Genomic DNA, 21,572 nt, shown 5'->3' with positions numbered 1-21,572 from the left:
ATGTTTTTTTTTTACTTTTTAGGTACTTTTTCCTTTCCGTGTAATTACTGTGTACCCGCGTGCGAGTGGATCTTATTCCAGAGTGAATAAACTTTACTCTTCCCCCGTCACGGAGTGCAATCGCGATCTCTGCTTCGTCAAAATTACGTCACGTCGAGGGTCACGTAAATGCGATCAGATGACGCGGCACGTGTTTACAGAGATCGGACGGGAATTTATCCGATTGTGGTTTTGATGGATAGTCGGGGACTTGATCAAAATCAGAGCGTGTCAATGATATTATTATTCAGGATAATCAGACCATGAATGGACCGTCCCTTTGTCATCTAATATTCCAATATTACGCTCCCGAGCCCATCTCGAGCCAGTAATATTTATTAACAGAGCGTCGGCTGTTAGAACGGTGGAATGTAATTTTAACGGGCAGAGTAAGGCGATGCAATTTCACGATGATACTTCCTCCGTAGGTAAGGTAAAAACGTAGCCAATATCGGAAACTTTCACTCTTGTTTCCTTCCTGCGTCGAAATTGTGCAGAATAAAACCACGTGGGCGATGCCGTTAGCTTTACGCGGAGTCAAAAAGACAGATTATTGACGGTAAATACGATGCAAAGTGATTAGAGAAATGTCTCGTCTTTCTTTATTGTTATCTTATCTCCACTTACGGTGGAAAAAACCACTTCGAGACGAGGGTTTTTCAATTTTGTAGAGCGCACAGGACCATCAAAATCGTGTTACGCTTCTCGCGTAGGATAAATTAAAGTCCCTTTAACTTTCTCCGTGGAAGAAATAAGCGTTTTAAGCAGTTTTCTGGAAATTACAAAACTTGCATGCGAGACCAAGCGAATAATAGTTCCAAGCGTCCAATCCTCTGATGCGCAACTACCACCGAGAGCACTCTTCATCTTGTATTCTTAGCGATGTATGTTACAACAGGAATTCTATGAATGTTAATAATTTCACCGACTGCACCGAAACTATGAGAGATCTATTTAAATATGCACTATCTTAGTACGAATAATTCCCCCTGAGACTGTGTGATATACCGAGGGGTCGAGAGCTTCGTAACTTTTTAAACCGATCTCAAGAGAAGGGTAAGCTTGTAAGCTTATGTAAGCTCGTGTAATCCTTCAACTCAAGGCTACAAGTAGCAGCAAGTTGCCTCTAAGTTCCATTGTTGTTGCAACATTTTCGATTGATTGTGCGCAGTTGAGTTATTACGCGCATAAACGCGGTATCTCCGACGATATTTCCGGTTCGTTTCCATTTCGTGATTTCGATTTGGATATCGTGCCGTGACGGAGCATACCGTGCCATGTTATATCGCATATATATAAATCTGCTAGTCGAGCGAAATGGGTGATCCGTCGTAACTATTGCTAAACGCTCGATCAGTCTTCCTGCATTCTGTCAATCGGCAAGCAGCGAAGAAGTAACGAGGCGCGAAAATTGGTTAACCGGAAAACTGACGATAGCCTGAGCTATATTACGTTGCTCGTAATTAGAACATGTAATATAATTGCGTGGGCAAACGCGTGATCTGTGTGTAGAGAACGAGAACACTTTGTGAATAATTACATGGAATTGTGTTTATTATTACGAGCTAAGAAGTCGGGAGGAAAGGCAGCGTGCGACAAAAACTTCGTCGAAGGAAAGTTTTCTCCAAGTTAGTATCGAGCATTAATCGATCAAAACTGTGTGACTAAAATAATCAGTAAATCAGTAGTCAAAATTAATCAATTGTCATGTGTAAAATTACAATTCAAACCATTTATGAAATTAATTATTAATCAGTGTGTAATTAAACATATTAAAGTTTGATTAATAATTAATTTTATCGATCGATAAAATTATTTAAGATTTTATATATGACGATTAATTTTGATGACTGATTTGCCGATTATTTAAAGACAATTTTCATAGGTTAATAGCCAACAATGTGTTCCAAGTCCAGCTTCTTTGAGAAGCTCTTTTTATAATTCATCTGTAATCATCTATAATCAATTGAAATTTCGACATATTTTGCACAACGACGTGAATAAAATCCTCACGTAATATCTAGTTAACTGCTCTTGTTAATTTATAAATAGACGTCGAGTATTGTTACATACGAGCGAGTGTTTTCGCGATGATCGCAAAATTTATAACAAAAATCGCGATAGAAAATATCGACGGTTCCTCCGCGACACATATTTTTACCGCCTACTTATCGCTCATCGTCATTACTCACGACCGCGTTAGAGACGAGAATGTCCACCCCCTCATTTCCGCTTTCATTGCCAGCACGATTGACGCAATCGATTATCCGAGCGAGTGAGTCGCAAAAGGTAGCGTGAATAAATCGCGGCAAAGAAAATTTCCATCTCTCTCGGGGTAAACCTCCGTAGATACTGAGTAATAAAGATAGTGACGAACGGAGTGCGCGCGAATCCTCACGATAAGTAATAAATCTCGGATTTCAGTTCCTTTTAATTCCTTTTAATTTTTTCCTGTTTTATTTATGCCTCGCCAGAGGCTCGCAAATATCATTAGTTATGAATCCTGAGATATTTAGCATTTTCATTGTGTTGAGGATACATGAAAGAAACACGAAAATACATGGACCAAAGATTCGCGGAGATTTCTTCCTTTTTTCAAACGGCAAGATTCGTCTCTTTCAGTGATTTTCTTTACTCGAGTCTCAAGGATTTCTATCAAGGAAATAGGTTGCATAATAGATGAAAGGAAGCACATCCTTTCTGAAACAATTTTGGCAAAAAGGGAGAAGAGCGAGCGATATATACATATACAGAGCTATGTAGATATATAGAGAGAGAGAAAAAGAGAACGAAAAAAATATTGTTGCAAAAGTTTCTACTAGAATAACTGAAATGTATCCGGCAAGCTACAAAAATTTCTAAATTGAAGACACATAAAAAAAGTGTTAGATATTATTATTGTTACCGAATATGAAAACATGCGATGATAAATAAACCGTGTGTTGGTGAGTCTCAGAACCTCAGATATGTGTATAACAAACTGTGATATGATCCATTTTGCAACGAAAAATGAAAAAAATATCTCGTTATTACAAGTGAAAAATTACCGTGGCGTGTACATGTATGTTTCGAAGGCTTCTAGCGACCCTTTCCCGCTGATGTTAATCCGAGGAACACGTCGAAACAATGCCGAAATGGATTTTGACCGGCACTCCGCGCTTCGAAGCACACGAGGCTGCAGCAAATTGTCAGAACGGAAAACAAATTGTGTTACAACTTTTTAACATAGTAACGCAGAGATACGTCGGATTTCGGCTCGTCATGCGGTCGTACGGTATTTCGTCGCGGATCAATCCGTCACGCGGGCAGGCGTTTCGATTTCCAATAGAATCCATGATAGTTGTCTGACAACCAATTCAAGAATTAGAAATCCAATTGCGGCGGACGAAGACTGCGCTTCTTTCGCAATCCCCTACGTCATGATTTAATTGTCGCTTGCGGAACATTGATACGGGGGATGTTGCAACCATTTTTCGCTCGTCCTTAGCATTAGTTTCACTCTTGCTCAAAAAACTGTTTCACGGATTCAGGTTTTAAATGTTAAAATTAAACAGTACTGTAAATGTCACAGTTAAAATTTATCGCTATTTCTTGTGTCTGCTGTCTGTGGTGAAATATTGTCTGTGGTACGTAAAATTTGCAGCAGCAATATTCTAGCACTATTCGCGGGGGAATTTAAATCCTGCTACCAATTATTAATCAAGCTTTAAGACTGTGTTCTCGACACGGCTATCTTGATTAATGACGTCAGCAGCATGAAAACGTATGCTCAAAATTCTTGCGGTACACGTCGAAATAAAATGTTATGTCCATAAAATGACACTTTTAATTGATTGAGCATATTTGTCAAAAATTCCGAAAACTTTCCTTTTACTCTAACAATCAATAAATCGTAACAGCCGTAAAATTTTCGTCATGAAGAAAGGTAGGCTACAAAGAAAAGTTGCATGTCATATTAATTTTACTGTCTTTCTATTGATTGTTAGAACAAAAAGGAAAATTGATCCTAAGAGCATTTTATGGGCATATCCTTTTATTTTAGCGTATCTCGCAAGAATTTCGGACATGCGGTTTTTCGCTTTTAACGTCATCAATCGAGAATTCTGCGGCGAAAGACCAAGAGCTTTAATCTGAATGAATATCACAGAGAGACATTCTTTCTAAATTTTACAAGTAGTTCAGGTATCCAATAAATATCGTCTTTATTATCCATATTGATTAAAATGCAAAATACACGCGATATCGCAGTGTCTGCTAGTTATTAATCCATCTTAGCTAATTTCTCGTAAATAATCATTTTTATTATAACTGAAAAACCTTTTTTTTTAATGTTAAAGAATCGCAATCAGCCGAGCTGGCGTCCGACAAAACTCGGTAGGGATTCATACGAGAGCTCGATAAGAATGTACGATGCAACGAAGTTTTGCAAACGTCACTTTCCGTGTTGTCCCCCGTTCGGAAAATGCGGGTCGACCACGATGCGACTTCGGAATACTTGCTAATCGGTTTAGCTGCTTACTTAGTCATGCGAAACGCATAAGCGCATTCAATCGCGTGTGTTCACGGATTATTACATGGGAAATAGAGAGCGACGAGAATTTTCTGATAGTTCTCATATCGTTTCCGGCAAGAGAGAGAGGGAAAGAGAGAGAGAAAGGAAAAGGGCAAGAGAGAGAGGGAGAGAGAGAAAGAGAGAACTATATTCGCACGTGGAAATTTTTGCAAATCGAAATTTGCAGATAACAGCTCGCGGCTACAGCTGGAAAACGAATGATTTCTCTCTCACATTCAGTCGCACGCGAAATCATCGTCGATTTTCTATGATAGTAGCGGATTGATTATTCGATAAAGCGCAAAGTACGTAGATCCCGCTTAATGTATACATGAGTTTTTAATGGTAATGTGCGGCGGTTTCAGCGCAAAGGCGCGGAATATTTATTCCGAGCATAGCTCGCCGCCGGTCGCGCTCGCTATTCCACTCATTGGAGGCATGAATATTCAGATTTAGGTCCCATCGAGTCATGCATTGCTAATCGTCTCGTCCTTGCGATGTAAATATCTCAGTGACAAATCTCCAGCACCCCCTCGCGAGCACGTCGTTTGTCTTTATTGTAAGACGGGCGTCGGGATATGTGATGTGTGAAGAGAAAACAAAAGGAGCACGAATTATCAATGAATTGAACGCGATTGCGAGAATTGTTTTTATATATGATAGAGCACAACGGTTATTGTATATAAGTACAACGTTTATTTTTCTATTGCGATGAGTTTGTTGCTTTTTTGTCCAAGATAAAAGTGTTTATGTTTGCAAGATTTCATATCTTGTAACAGTTAGCAACGCACAGTTATGTGTGGGTGATATTAAAATTATCCGAACTAATTAAAACACACCGACTGCATAAGCATGCGCAGTTTAATTAACGGTTTATTCTTTGCATGGAAAACCACACAGATTTTTTTGTTTGCTCGATTATTTGTCTCTCTGAGTTATTCATCTCATAAATGTGATTCGCTCGATTCATTTCAACTCTTAAAAAAGTAAAAATAAAATAAAATTAAGGAATTTTAAGAGCCATAAATTAAATATTTTTATAAAGAAAATTTGTTTATCTAAAGTGTATTATTTCTACATTAATGACATGCAAATATTATTGATGTACATACAATGCGAGACACGTATATTGAGCACTGCGTGGATAAATTGCATAGATAAATAGCTTTAGGGCTTTATTGGATTTCTTGGGATCGATTGCCCAAAGTTTTGTAACCGCAATTTTTTTAACTCGCGTCCATAGAATCAGAGGTCGCAACATTTCATTCTTCAACAAACAGATTCTATGTATTTAATGTATAAAACATTCGCATTAAAGGAACTTCAAAGAGGAGCCGCAATGTTTGTATTATATTACAAATGTAGAGATAATACACCTTAGAGATAATCGTTCTTTTTTTATTAAATTTCTTTGATTGTATATCATGGAACCTTTCACATTGTACATCCAGTTCTTTTTGCTCGTCTTTCGAATGGCACGAATCGTGCAGCGTCCGAGGAGTCGCGTACTTTTCACATCGGCTACACTATTTAAGCTTGAGTGAGTTATGGCGAGTTCGTCCTACAGGACCGCGATATTCACGTTGCCGGGAAGAGTGAATGGAGAAAAGGGTGGAACGTAAAAGCGCTTCTCCGTGTACGTGCCGCGTCTAACAAGACACCGTGCGCCAGTGATCACAAGAAGCGCTGAAAACGTCACGAATTCGGCCGTGACACGGTGAGAAAAACGACCTTGATATCGTGCGTATGAAGGGGAGAACGGCGCATATATACGATGGGGATATCATCGAAGGTCACACTAATTGGTATAAGTTATACGGCAATACGAATGAAAAGCTCGCCATCGCGGGCGAAACGGCGCGCCGACACGCCGATCCACGAATGTTTATCACGCCGTGTGGATGAAAATGCCAATAACGTAAACCTCTCGGCACATAAACGCGCATAAATAACTGGAATTTTCGTCAGTGAAAGCATCGTTTCGCTCGTTGGGCGAGAGATCGTCGTCGAAACGAATATCTCCCACGCTATCAACGCGGCACAAAAGCAGAGAGGTGTAACCTTTTTCGCTACGTTTGCCTTTTCCTTTGCCACGTTTGCGCGAATGAACGTGGAAGGATCAGTGTCGCGCTCGAAAAATATTCGCGCCATTGTCTCTCTTTTGCCTTTCTCGCACAAATGACAAGAATTTCATTGCGCGCTTCGATATCTGGAAAATTCGCAAAACGAATGTTTGCAATTTTCTTTATCGCGAATAATCTACAGCTCAAAGAAAAACACGGCGATGCCAACTATATAGAAGTAGATAGAAAAATTCTCTACCATTTTACAATTGACCACATAAATGTTTATTAATTGTTATTAATTGAAGAGGATTGATACATTGTCGCGGGTAATCAATTGTGCACCAATTTCTTTTAATTAATAACTTAAAATTTACGTGTTCATCTGTAAAATAGTAGAGGACTTTTTGGTTCAGTTTGATCAATCTTTTTTGAGTAATAACTCAAAATTTTACGTGCTTGATTGCGAAATGGTACTAAGTACGAGTAAAAAAATCGGAACAAAAATTTTTTTCATTATTTCAGGTCTCTACTTTCTAGTCAGGACGTTATTTAAATCCCAATGTTTAGAAATTTTTTTTTTTTTAATTCATACAGACAATTAACAATGCGTAATAATTGGAATTTCAACTGCTCCCAAAATGAATTAGACGGAGAGTTAATAAACTCTATTTTGTAGTTATTGCAACTAAAGCTTTAGCTGCAACTACAAAATAGTTTATTAATATATGTACATTATAATTTTACATACAAAACTCGCACAGTTGTCACCTATATAGTTGCCATCATGTTCTTCTTTGAGTATACATGAAATATATAATAATAATAATTTCCTTATTACATAATAATAATAATGTATAGAGATATCAAGAAAGTTTGGAAAAATTTAAATAAGTATTTAAATAGAAATCAACGAAATATTTCAACATGTAAATATATGTATTTATCGTATAAATCGACTTATCATCAGTCAAAACGGCCCGAAAATTCAAACAACCTGAATGCAAATACGCGCTTGACCTATTTATTATTGCATTTAATATCTTCACGATGGGATCTCTCGTTTGAAATGACGTGATATTCGTATTCGTAGATGCTTTCGTTCCCGTGATTGGGGAACTCTTGAATTTCGCGTCGTAATTTCTGCGAGTCGCTGGTATTGACCGAAAGTCAACTTCCTGTGTTAATATCCGGTTAAGAGACCAGCGAATCCTAATACTACGTGCTGAAACGCTGCGTTCCTTTGCTACGGAAACAGGAAACCGGCGCTACGAGAAGCGATACAGCAGGGTGTAGAATTTAAATAATCAATAACGGTGGCAGGGCTCGAAAAATTTAAGAGAATGCGCCGGCACTCACACCCACGACTCGAAGATATAGCAAAGAGAAGCATGATCGATCGCGATATAAATAGCAACATCATATGTTAATGCACCAACAAGAAGTGGTAAAATTAATGAGACTTTGCTCGAACGAGCAAAATTCCCTCGAGCAAATATTTATTAGTCAATTAAATAAATTATATAGTTGCCGCGATGAGAGAGAGGAAGAGAGAGAGAGAGAGAGAGAGAGAGAGAGAGAGAGAGAGAGAGAGAGAGAGGAAGAAAATTATCAATTAATTTGATTGCGATTTTTGATCAGTAATTATATCAACGCAACTTATTACTGCAATGATGCATAATCTGTTCAATAGATTTCTTCGGAGACGAGTGACCGCCAATTTTGTGGATCCAACTGTTTGTTGTTTTCAATGTGTTAATATGACGTCATTCTGATGAATAATTTCTCACTCAGAGACGTATTAATATTTTCCAGACTCATCGCGAATAAACTTAGAATCAGATTTTTCGAAGAATTCTTCAAAGTCGATCCTCCTTAATTAAGGATTCGCGAAAATTCGGACACTTCGTTATCCCGCCTGGAAATGACACGCGATGATGTATTTCCTCGGTTTCGAAACTTCAGCTGCGAGAACCGAGAGTTGCCTTAATTAGTGATGCCGAAATTAAGCGCATTGTTGCAGCGCCGAAAGGAGCGCGAAGGGTAGCTTACGTAACGTGCGGCAACAGAAATCCATTAAATCCGCATCTTGCTGCGAATGTATACTGCTTACCCGACAAATAACGCATCGTGCATTTCAGCAAGGCAAGCTGTATTTCGCGTATTTACTATCGTTAACGTGGCAATTGTTACGTAACGTTCCGGGAGTATTCATCGCGGAAATCGAACCTCAACAATTCGCGAAACGAACGGGAATACGCGGGGATTAAGAGTCATTGCGCAAAATCGCGCTCGCACTTTGTATCGACGGCGTAACTACGGTCTCTTTTCCTCTCCCCGATGTTGCGTGCACATGTGTGAGTGCTGTTTCTTTTACGGTAATGCGAAGTACGAAATTCGCTCGAAACACGCGAACGTGAATGATGTGTTCCCGAGGTGCTTCTAAAATTAATATCCAACTGGAACTGACGATCGCGCGGTTAAAAAGGCAAATTTTAGCACTTTCGTGATTGTTACTCACCGTTCGGCAGGCGAGCGGTAAAAAGGGATTATTAATAGCGCAATTGCAGGGTTCTCCCCGAGTGTAATCTTGCGGTCAATATACACATTCACAATCGCAAGCCGATCATGGGCAAGCCGCGGATGCTAGCGAATAGTAGCGCGTGCGTAAGACCAGAGCATAACGGTGCAATTAGAATGCCGGCGAAAAGCGATCGAATTTTGGTGGTGATCTGCTTGCCCGAAGGGCAGGTATTCATGATTAAACATTCTGCGCGCATTGTAAGCGCTGCATTGTAAGCGCTGCATTGTAGAACGCGGTTCTGTACATGGCTGTAATGGCGCCGCAAAATTGGACTAAGCATTTGCACGAGTGAGCGCTGCGTCGCTTTACGATGTAAACGATGAACTTTTAACTATCATTTAAATCTGATATGAGTCCCCAATGGACACGAGGAGACCTTTGTCGCCTGAATTGCTCGTTATACAATGGTGATATCGGAGACGACGCAATCGAGATAATCTCTTCACAGCGTTGAGTAAACGGAGACTGCTCTTGATAATCATAAAATAAAACAAAAAATACCGAATTACACCGGAATTCTCTAGCATTAATTCCGGGAAGGAATGTATTGAATTAAAATAAAATCCAAATGTGCATAAATATCCGGGACAAAATTCAGAATGGATTTAAAATAAATTTTCTCCCGCAGAAAAAAAACGCGCGTTCCTGCCTCACGTGTCAGCGCGGAAAAAATGCATAAATATACATACCTTTCGCCAGATGACTTACGCCGCATGGCGAGCATTTCGTGCTCGTAAAACGCGGCAATACGAAAATGTTGGAGAGCGTGCTTTATCGCGACGTGCGCGTCGCTCTCAAAGAAATTTTAGCTTACACGCCCGATGCTTGCGCTGCTCGGTGTGGGCAAAACGCGATCGCCTGAAATAACTTTTTGCCCATTAACCGACACCCGCCGCGACCGCGTTTGAGGAAGAAGTGCGTCGTTAAAAAGCCGCGGTGATACGACGAGATTGAAAATTCATCTGTTTCGCAATTTAATCCAGGTGTTTTGAATCAATTATCCAGCGAGGCAAGCTACGAAGAATATTTTATGCTGTTTCAACTTTTTCGTAGCTCTAGCCCGAAGGCAAACGAGCCACTACCCTCATCGCGGTAGTGAGCATGTAGGCTCGCAAGGAAAATATTTGCTCATCCCTGTGAAACAAAGGCGCAGAAGATTTTTTATCGCGGGAATCGTCTTTTGCACGTCTACCTCCGTTTCATCGTCAAACGCGGCGGATTACGGCCACGAACGGATACCCGTGTTCTCAAATACAATTTGTTGCGAGAAGGTTGATTTCTATGAGTTGGTCAAAGTTTGTTATATACTACTGTGCGAAACCTCGTGTCTATGTCGGAGAAACTATCTCACCCAACTGAGAGTTTCGTATCTTCTCCTTGATTTTCTCCGAAGTAATGTGTAAATTTCAAAATTAATCCTTTGAAGCATAGGACTTTCAAAACTTAAGGATGCTTTGAAACTAAGAGAGAATTATTCGAATATCCACCAAAAGCCTATTAAAAACAAGACTTATACTGCAGTTTAAAGACAAAATTCCTCTGATTTCGAGAATATTATGATTAGAATATCTTTTTCTTGGTCTTAGAAGAATTCTCTTGAAGTCATACATAGAGGATTTTGCTGAAAATAAAATTATATTTTTTTCAATGTAAATAAAATATCTGTTTCAAAGAAAGCAATATATTATCTCGAAGAAAATTATAAGAATGGATCAAAATTACAATATCGAACTGTTTTATGTGTCTCAAGTCTCAAATGAATGCGCTTGCGATTTTTTTCGCATATTCAAGCGACGAAATGTACGAAGTCTCATTAAAAACTGCAAATGTATTCATTATGTCAAGATTATTGAGCCTTGCGTTCTCAGGCCAAACATTCACTCGTTTCCAGCATTCATTCATAATTACCGTAATTTTGAACTTCTATCCCGAGACGTATCTCGACATATTTTCAATGAGTTATGAACGAAGTTGTATATTTCGTCACGGTCGAGAGAGCTTCGATAGACTTCAATGAACTTATGCTGAGGTTTCCTGGTAGTACGGGATAATAATACGTTATTAATTCATCCTCGTGGTGACTTTACGAAAGTCCCGCGAAACTGCGAGATATTAGTAGCGACACAACGCGACAGTTAGCATTAAGTCGGCTTTGCCGCTAAAGTGACCTAATTGTTAATATCAGAGTGCTCGCAATAGGAGCTACGACCGAGTAGGAGATGAAAGGCGGAGTCTTATGCGTCCTTATGCGCCATTTTGCCGATTATTTATGAAAGATAGTTGAAATGCTCGGGAGGAAAGTGCAAAACTCAGTAATTCATAGCGCAGCTCAGCGCCGCTACGTGGCATGTAATTATTAATTAGTGGCATGGCAAAGATTCCGTACAATCGCGATATCAGATCTACAGCATTGTAAGCGCTCGCAAATACAGTTAAAATTACAGGAAAAAGCGGAAACTTGGCGTAAAGCCGAAAGCACGCGAAGACGCGTCACCGAGCTGGCATTGTCGCAACGATTCGGCATGACTATCGCAAAATCGATTATATCTCCAATGATGTCATACGCGACGTTCGGCTTCGAGCCGAAGAGCGTTTTTTCGCCCGCGGCTATCATTCATCGTCCAACGATTCTCGAGCGTTCTCGTCGGATTGCACGCGAAAAATTTCCTGGCAAAATTGTGTCGTGTCGTCGTGCGACAAGGGTAGAGAAATCGAATTACAAGTGATTTATCCTCGATCGCAATCTCGCGTCCAACCTGTCTGACACATCTATCACGTCAAGGAATGTCAGGCATTCGAGTCTATTAATTCGAGGATACAACCTGTGAGAGATTAGATTCGACTCACGACTAGTTACCGGCTTCATCGTGCTCCGAATAATTCGAAGGAGGGAGGAAGCTTGTGCTTCTCGCGCAAATAATACCTTCAATTTGTCGCTTGCACGCAAATACGTTTCACGTAGTTCGCTTCACTTCACACTAAACGCGATACTTGCTAAAGTACTCAATGACTGACGCCTGATTATTTATCCTCCTTAGTCACTGACACTTTACAAAAATCTAGTTTTTCTTGCTACCTGTAACACAGTTCACGATTTTAGTTGCGATATTCTCTTTTATCTCATTGCGTGTTGACAACAAATTTAACTGCAACGCTAGTCGCACAAAAAATTCGACTTTTTTTTTAAATGTGTTAGTAACTATAGGATGTCAATAAATGGGCGCTTTACTTTACGTTACGAAAAGGATGAAATAATATAAAAGTGATGTCGTTAAACGACATCAAGCGCAAGAGAATTCGCGTCTTTACAAAATACGCGTTCGCCTATGAGAGTTTATCGGCTGGAAAGTCAACGTCACGTTAGGAGCGCATCCCATGTATTAATTAATCCGTCGACGTTATCCATCTCCTGCCGGAATCTCGAGATTCCCGACTCCTCTGACCGGTCGTCGTGCGTCTATCGACGTTTCGAATTTGCCACATGTTTGATTACCCCGCGGCGCAAGTATGGCGGGTTCTACTCGGGGGAGATTAATTGGACGACGCAACGTATTTCCCAGGCGTATCCTCGTCGAGTATCGCTTATAAATCGTGCCTGCGCGAGTCCGCGTACCAAATTTCACTCGATACCACCGACCAGTCATCGGTTTGGTTTCATATTCGTTCGATAAGCAAGTCGATGGGACAAGTCGACTGTCGTGTCGTTACGCTGCTTACGCCGGCGAAGTTCCATAATGTCTTTCGCGAACTTTTTCCCGCGAAACGCTAAGAAACCGACGAGGTGGTTGCCTCTCGCGAAAGCCAGTCGATTGTATCTTAAAAACAGACACGTGCCAATCATTCTGTTGTGGAAATTAATTTGTCTCAGATAGAATAATGTGAAATATTTATGAATACAATGTCAAATACAAGAGACGTAGCCGCCACAAATATCAGTGTAATTCAGCAACTCAGAGAGTCTGTGGACGTTAATATTCAGGTAAAGTGCGAGTAAAGCACGAGAGATACGGTGGACCAAGCTTAATTATTACCGCAAGACTTAGCGACGCTATGGGCCGTGCTCTGACCGCACATTTAGCGTTAAATGTAGTCGTCTGAATCTGTTGCTTCACTTGTCTCATGCGAAGGTCACACGGGATGTTGTTTCTCGACGCGAGTGTGCATCGGGCAAGCTGCGCCAAACATTAAATGTGTAATCGTGATATGTAACATGATATGTCATGCCCGAACAGTTACTAAATCGAGGGTTATATACTTTTGAGCCTCACAAGATCCTTGAGATTGAAAATCGTATAAGTAATTCTGATTATAATGATAGGATTATAATGGTATTAATTATAACAATTTCGCACATAAAGCCGAAAATCCTGTAACTCTAAAGAATGTTCGAGTATCCATGATGTCATGTGTTAAAAAATCGATCAAGACCATAACGAGGACGACGACGAAGACGAGAGCGAGAGTGATGTATTATGTTATGTAGTGTCGCGTCGCGTTTGCGCGCAATTTACACCGTGCTGCGATGCAATGTACGTATGCTCGTTTCTCCGAAGGCTCGCTGATCAGAACGAAAGCCGAAGGTCAGAAACAACGCGGATTAGCTGCGGGAAATTTGAATAGTGTTACACTTAAATTACTATCGTCCTCGGCAACCCGGAAATCCGGTAAAGATTTTCGTTCTCGATAGCATCTCTTTCTTTCTCTGTCTCTCTCTTTCTCTCTCTCTGATAAAATCTGGAACTACGGAACAATGAAAGTTCTTATCTGTCGCGCTAATTGCGGAACGAATTACTCCAATCACCGTCGTGATTCGGACATAATAAACGACGCAACGAAGACATTGCGTGCAAATTGCTTGAGTAATCGCCCGATAACGCATTCGTATCGAGGTTCAATCAAGTCGTTTGCATAATGCAACGCAACTCGCATCATTTAATAACAGCGCACGATTAAAAACGTATTGAAACTTAACGCGGTGTGTATCAAATTTATCAGTCTAATAAATGAACTTTATTAGGCTCTTTAGATATTCAACTAATTAAAGTAATTTAAGAGCCTTTGAGGACCTATAACAAATAAGCTGCTAACGTAATATTTCTAGATTGTCAAGAAATATATTTTATTATTGAAACCTTTTAATAATTTTTAATATTTTAATAATAAAAAAATATATATATTTCTTAATGGCCTAGAAATTATGTTAATAACATGTCTTGGTTGATTATATTACATTATAATATATGTATAGAGACAAAACGGAGCATTAATTTGTATTGACGTAAAATTTGATTTTAATGACGAATTAATGCGTTTTGGTTAGATGACATGAAATTTCTGATTCTTACGACATAAATTTGATACTAAGAAGCAGAAATTCCGTTTCCTTCATCCAAAACGTGCATTGGATTCGTTCATCATAATCACAAACTTCATGTTAATACAATCAAATTTTTTTCCATGTGTGTGTATATGTGTGAATATATTGAGAAAAAGTAATTAAAAAAGTGCATTTTTTGCCCAAGATATAAAATTTATGTACACAGAAATAAACTTTATTTTTAGAAGTGGACCTTATATCTCACAAATAAATTTTCAAGTATCTTTTTTCAGTGTAAGCTCTCTCAAAGACTCTTGAATAATTTTATTTGATGTTTGCATTTAGTAGTGTGTCTCCCTCCTTACTTTTTTAGTGCACAGTCGTTTATGCAGACGTGCATCGTCGTCGAGAGCGATTGCGAGTTGCTGCCGAACGACATTACTCATGAGACTCGATGCGTTGGGACATTTGCGTCACCACCATCACGGCGCCACGGAACACACGCATACACACACCACGTCTCTGTCTCCACCCTGCAGGACGGTACATGACGTACAATAACATAACACAATACAACGATAACAACGATGCGGATCGCAAGTAATTGTCGAAAATCAACGTTGTAATCGCGACACGATCGTGTTCACCATTAAATATAGAGCGACGCAAAGGCTGGCATCACCAGTCTTTTAATCCCACGTCTGTCGCGCCGATAATATCTTCGGAAAAAGCAAACATGACGACTTGTTAGTCACGCGCAAAGAACCACAGACACCGATTACCGGCCGACAGATCGATACATACCCGCATAAATTATATATTTGTCCGATGTAATTTTATCGGGTGGTGACACGATTTGACGGGTAACATTTATATTATATTATTTTAGACGCAATCAGCTTTGTTTGTATTCTTGCATTATTTCATAGATATGATTGATAATATTATCCATTCGCTGACCATAATATCATCTACTCCGACTTGCTGCCTTCGTGCGCGTTGCGATACAAACTGAGTGGAAGCATACTGTCGTGATCTAACAGTCCGTGCGTGTGAACTTCACATCATCATCCTGCTCTCCCTCTTTACTTCATTCCAAAAGACGGTTAACGTATTGTCTCCGAAATTGTTACATCTCGATCTCTTATGCAAACTGTTGTTTGCAAAAAATTAATCGTTTTCCTGGGATAATTTCTCAACACAGTGTCGGACATTGGATTCGGCACATCTGCTCTATTATTTCGGCGCAATGATTCGTGAAACACGATAATTTAAGAAAATATTGTGATGTGCAATGAATATACACTGAAAAAAATATTTGAAAACTAAATTGTAGAATATAAAGTTTACTCTTTTAAAATAAATCAGTGAACAGTCACTGATATCAGTTATTAAGTATAGCACTGAGCAGTTATTAAATAATAGATCACTGAGCAGTTATTAAGTAATAGATCACTGATATCAGTTATTAAGTATAGCACTGAGCAGTTTCAGTGCTACACTTATAGCTGCAAATCAGTGTATACTTTCAGTGATGTTCCACTGATTCATTTTAAGAGAGTATATATATATATATTTATTACCATTCAGCTATATACCATTTTAAGAGAGTATATTTCCGTGAATAAACTATATCTCACAAAGCAATTTTCAAATATTTTTCCCTCAGTACAAGAGAGTAATTCCTGGGATATGTGAGACTAATCTTTATTGATGTCGTAGTTGCGCTGTTATACGTGATACACACGGTGAATAATTATTAAATAACTGCTAAATAATTAAGGATGTTATTGAATCACCAGATACCATTATCCGCTTTATAACTTCATTGTTAGAGCTCGCGTGTCCGGTTAATTCAGTAGCTGCGGTAATACATGTCAAACAGCTTTCATTCTCGATATCTCGTTTCACCGTCGAAATTCGCGATCAAAGTGATCTCTCCCGCGCGCCAAATGTGCGACATCGTGCTCGACAATGCAGAAGAAAGAGAAAAAAATTACGAGTGAAATGTGAGAAAATGTTATAATTTCGCGATTTCAATTCCGACGAAAGTGTACACGGTGCGTCGACACGCCCGTTCGTACACCTACTCGAGATATGCGACATGATTCGAGAGTTAAACATTATTACGTCAGTAAATAGATCGATACACCGATAAACACGATGTGCTCACACGACGATACAATCCAACGAGACTGCAATCGCGCGCAACAACGGCGAAGAACAATGAATTGTCCTACGCGACTGATACCGATTGTTCAGTGACAAAGGCGATTGAACAATTACTCCGGATCGATGAAATCGCAAGACGACGGTCTCGCGCCATCCGTCCTATAGAGTGGCTGTACGCGCGCGCGTGTGACGTTCATTTGTGTATCGCACGTACCGTGACTTCTAGGTCGTCGCGGGTCGCCCCTATCGACGGTACCTTGAGGACACTCAAGGACTCGCGGCAAGAACATTGAACCTCGAGCTCGACCACGCGGGATATCGATTTGCATCGCGTGCGCGTTACGTCCTCGACTCCCGTATCTGTCGGGACGCGTCAACTATTCTCTGTTAAAGTCGATGTTTGCGAAGCGCGACGAGGCGAGAGGCGATTGTGTATATGTGTATTTAATTGTGATTGTGTGTGTGTGTATACGCGCGACGTGTCCCTGTATTTTTGCGATTTATCGTTTCAATACGTGATTGAATGACGTTTGGAACCCAATTCCACAACTTACTTTTTAACTCGTTAAAAGCCTATCTAGACAAACTTGCATAATCGATTATTCATATGCGCAAGAAAATTGACTAATCTAATATACAATCTGCCTAATACAAGAGGCACCTTTTACGGGTCGTGATTGATCGATTTCCTAATATAGACACAATGTGTGATTTGACGCAAGTTTATCTGGATAGATCTTTAACGAGTTAAACTTCAGTTAAAGCAAGTTGTGCGGAACCAGGTCTAATAATCTGTCGTGGAGCAACAGCGACGTAAGGACGGTGCGTAGACGTCAATTTGCCGCGTGTTTTAGTGGTCGTACGATAACGAGGCGACGTGACGCACGACGATACGCGATGATGTGTGACACAGCGGTGATGCCGCGTCAGGTCGGCGCGCCCAACATGCCTATCGCTCCGTGTTATTATTTGGACACTGCTTAAACATACAGCAAATTGACATCAACCTGTGCTTCGACGCGCGGCTCGTGGTAACTGAATCTGAACCTGAATCTCGACACGCCGCGACACACGAACGGATACAACCAACTTAATGGTCGTGCTCGCGGCTGGATTTGCGGTCTCGTTGTGAGCGACTGCGGCCAGAGATGCATACACGTCGTTTAAACGTCACACGCGTTGCGTTCAGTTATTAAAAGGGATAAAACGGACCGAAAAGTCGAGCTTTTGTTACGCAAATTATTTGCAGATGTCGCGTCCGCGACGAAATTAAAATGATCTATCATTAATATCGTCAATACGTTATAATGGTAGCGCTTTCAGCGTACGCATTGTATATTTAATATCGCATAATACGCACGCCACTGTTTCATTAGAGATTGTCCCGAAATAGACTGATTGCGGGAAAACGGCACGTTTCAGAGTTGATTGCCTGTTGGACAAACACATCAAATTATCGTCGTGCTCGGTATTTTACGGGCAATTTTCGACTTATTATTCGCATTGTTTACGCTCGCGGTGGATAATGTACTCCTTCGAGCAGACGACAATTTGTTTTGCGTCCACGTCAGCGGTAAGCCATTGTGTCGCACATGAATGAATACGTGAAACCCGAATATCCGAGCTTTGACAAATTGGCCGACTTTTCTGTGAAAGAAACTGCGCGCATCCGTGTCAAAATCGAGAAACAAAGAATTTTTTTCTGTAAAAAAGAACGTGCCATCATTGTTTATTTTAGGAGATGCTCGGTGCCGACACAATGCATCTTTCGTATTTTACACTATTCTTCTTTTTGATTGTATAGAATTACAAATGTTTATATGGAGTGAAACGACTAATGTCAATGAATGGCGGTAACCCATTATATAAAAAAAAGAAAACAAAGATTAATCAAAAACCTTGTTAATTTTTTACATACCATGAGCTATTTCGCCATTTCTTGACATTTGCATTTTAACTCTGTGTATAAGAATTTACAATTCTATATAATCAAATTCTGCAGAAAAGTGCAGAAAAGTGCAGAATATAAAGCTGCATCATGTTGACATTCTTCTAAAATCTCAATCAAATTTCCCCTTCGTGAAGTCTCGATTTGGTTATTGAGATATTTATCAAAGACAATTTATTAAAAAGTTGTTGAAATAAATGCCGCTGGTTTTCTGCGATACTTTCCTCGAGAGAGAATCAAGACAGCGCGAGAGTGCGATAAAGTTCAGGCGCAAAATCATTAAAGTTAAAATTGCGGGTTTCTCTCTCTCGCTCTTTCACTGTTACGGTCATTCCATGTAAAAGTTATCCAATTGTTGTTCACGACACATATCGCCGACTGTAACCAGCCGGAAGAAAAGTTGCACGTTGCTGCACGTGGAGACAGAATGACGCCTCGCGTCGCGTCGCCGCGCGTCGCATCTCCGACCTTGAACCCGTTGTCCATAAGCTTTCTCCTTAGTTACTTCCTATATTTCCCACAAGGCCACGGTCACCAACGCTCTCTTTCACTTCGATCGTCAATTCAGCGGCGAATCCAGAGAAACGCGGGATTATTCTTCCGGGCCGGCGCGCCGTCGCCGCTATCCCCTCGCAATATGAGAACAATGCCAATCCCGTCGCTATCCATTTATTATATTTTTCCTTTTGCTCGATGTAGTGTTGCTGCTGCCGCAGCTCGATCGTGCGACCGTACGGTTCAACTGGAATACGTTGCGTAAGCCAACATTACCCGGCGGACCCGATGTCCTAGTAAATATACTCTCTTTGATAAAATCTGCTTCATAATTAATTTACAGAGCTTCGATCGTTGGTGGCTCTTGCATGTCGAAGCTCGCCCGCGGCTCGAAACGACTCGATGTCGCTTTCGTATTTTCACGTCAATTTTCAATTTTCGATTTACACCGAGATAATCCTACCTCTCCCGATATTTCCATTAATTGCAGATAACAATTGCTTGTGCGATTGGCGTTCTTAGTCTGACATATCGTACATCTATATATCATGTAATACATGATATACATGTAATTTAGATTAATCGGTCGATTTGGTCGGAATCAACTTTGGACCACAGGACTACATTTGTGGGAACGTCGATGTAACTGTTTATCCTATAAAATAGTTTTTAACGCGATCGCGATTACATTATCCGTACCTCCGAAAAGCCTGGAACGCAATTTATACCTCGCGCTAATGCATCTCGCGCAGTAACGATCCGCACGTCGTGGAACATTATTCTCATCCACGTGTCGCACATCTAATGGTATTTCCGGTACGTATTATATTTTCGTTCGCGCGGTACACATTTCCACATTCGGCCGGGATTCGGCGAAATGGACGTGCAAACAGTTGGCGGCGTGCCTGCGTTGTACTTGACCCTGCAATGGATCACAAGCTCTGCGTGGGCGTCACGGTCATGGTCGATCTTTACTGCCAACGCGCTCATCCCGAAAAACAACGATTATCTCTATAAACCGACACGGGTAAATACAAAAGAACACGAAAAAACACTCACATGCATACTTTTACGTATAAAGTGTTCGGTAACTGATGTACATATTGATTAAGAAAGATATTTCTTATCAAAATTTCGAGATCTCTTTTTCTTTAACCCTCCAACGATAAGATAAAATTACGGAATATAAGCAACAAAGGGAGTCATATACGACTTCAACATTTTTAGAGTTTTTTCCTTCTGCATATTAAAATTTATGTTAGGACATTTATGTTAATAAACAACAATTTAACGAGAGTATATATTTTTTCTGTGTAATATCCGACTTTGGCATAAGCATATCACAAATTTTCAACGGATTGCATTGAAAAATACATACCGAATGAGGTCATCTTCTTTTCATCTTGTTCGTTTAAAGGTTAAAAGAGAATCTTAGACACTTACATTAGAGTCACTTATCTTAGAATCTTACATTAGTCGAAGACAATCTCGATCGCAGCCATAAGAAATAGTGATACGGATATAATAAATTACAGTGACACAATCATGAAAACATCTGATAATGGCGAATAATGTGATTATAGTAAACAAGTAATTTAGAATCATTTCTATGTACCTACATATACCGAAAGATTTTCATATTTGATCACATAAGTATCCTTGATTTAGGATACAAAGAGGGCCAGGGCTTTACGTCAAGGATGGCGAGCGTTGAGAGGACTGATTAAACATATTAGAGATGACGGGAGCCTCGAGAACTCCCTCGACCACAAGACTAAATCTTCCTAACGTACTCACAACGAGCGTTCATCGTGTTATCTTCCTGTCTGCTCATCATCGCCATTGTCGCGGCGATTTAACTGTTGTACTACTGAAAGTCCTCTCGCAATTAATCTTGAGTTACGATTACGCTTTGTCCGCTGGAGAACCATTATATCTCGGTGTATCAGGTATATGTTCGCAAGACGAAATTGCTATTATGCGAAAGTCAATGCTGCAAAGTGACTACAAGTCACTAGTCGGGCACTCTTTAATACGGGCTATAATTACGCGCTATCGGAGTAATGACACGAACAATTTAATTCGTCGCGTATGAATAAGTGCGCGTATGGTGGTGTATGGATTAAGCGACTGGACGTTTCTATAAATCTCTCAACCAATCTAAACTTTTAATTAAAAGCCAGACATAAATGTGAAAAATACAAGAAGAAATTTCGTAGCAAATTTCGCAGAAAGCTTGCGGTCTTTAAATAAAACATTCTGATGTTATTTATCTACACTGTGAAAGAAAAAATACCTAAGAAATAACAAAATATTTATTCGATAGGAGGATGCTAATAAAATACTTACCTATATATCGATATATAAAATATTTTTTTAAATAAGAAAATATACATTTTCTT

General features: G+C 39.9%; 1 protein-coding gene and 1 long non-coding RNA gene across 4 annotated transcripts in view; one reads left to right on the top strand and one right to left on the bottom strand.

The window, feature by feature from the left end:
• The window catches only part of LOC116849372, an 85,596-nt gene that overhangs the window by 14,979 nt on the left and 49,045 nt on the right, over positions 1 to 21,572 (bottom strand). The window lies entirely within an intron of this gene.
• LOC116849384 lies at positions 13,315 to 19,805 on the top strand. Its single transcript, XR_004379121.1, has 3 exons — positions 13,315 to 13,534; positions 13,620 to 13,902; positions 14,929 to 19,805. It is a non-coding gene; the product is annotated as an uncharacterized LOC116849384 (long non-coding RNA).

The sequence above is a fragment of the Odontomachus brunneus genome, unplaced genomic scaffold (assembly GCF_010583005.1).
Source record: "Odontomachus brunneus isolate Ranch 3 - 2012 unplaced genomic scaffold, Obru_v1 Obru_scaffold_113, whole genome shotgun sequence".
Taxonomy (NCBI): domain Eukaryota; kingdom Metazoa; phylum Arthropoda; class Insecta; order Hymenoptera; family Formicidae; genus Odontomachus; species Odontomachus brunneus.
The sequence above is the reverse complement of the archived record's forward strand: the minus strand, read 5'-3'. Positions and strand labels throughout refer to the sequence as shown.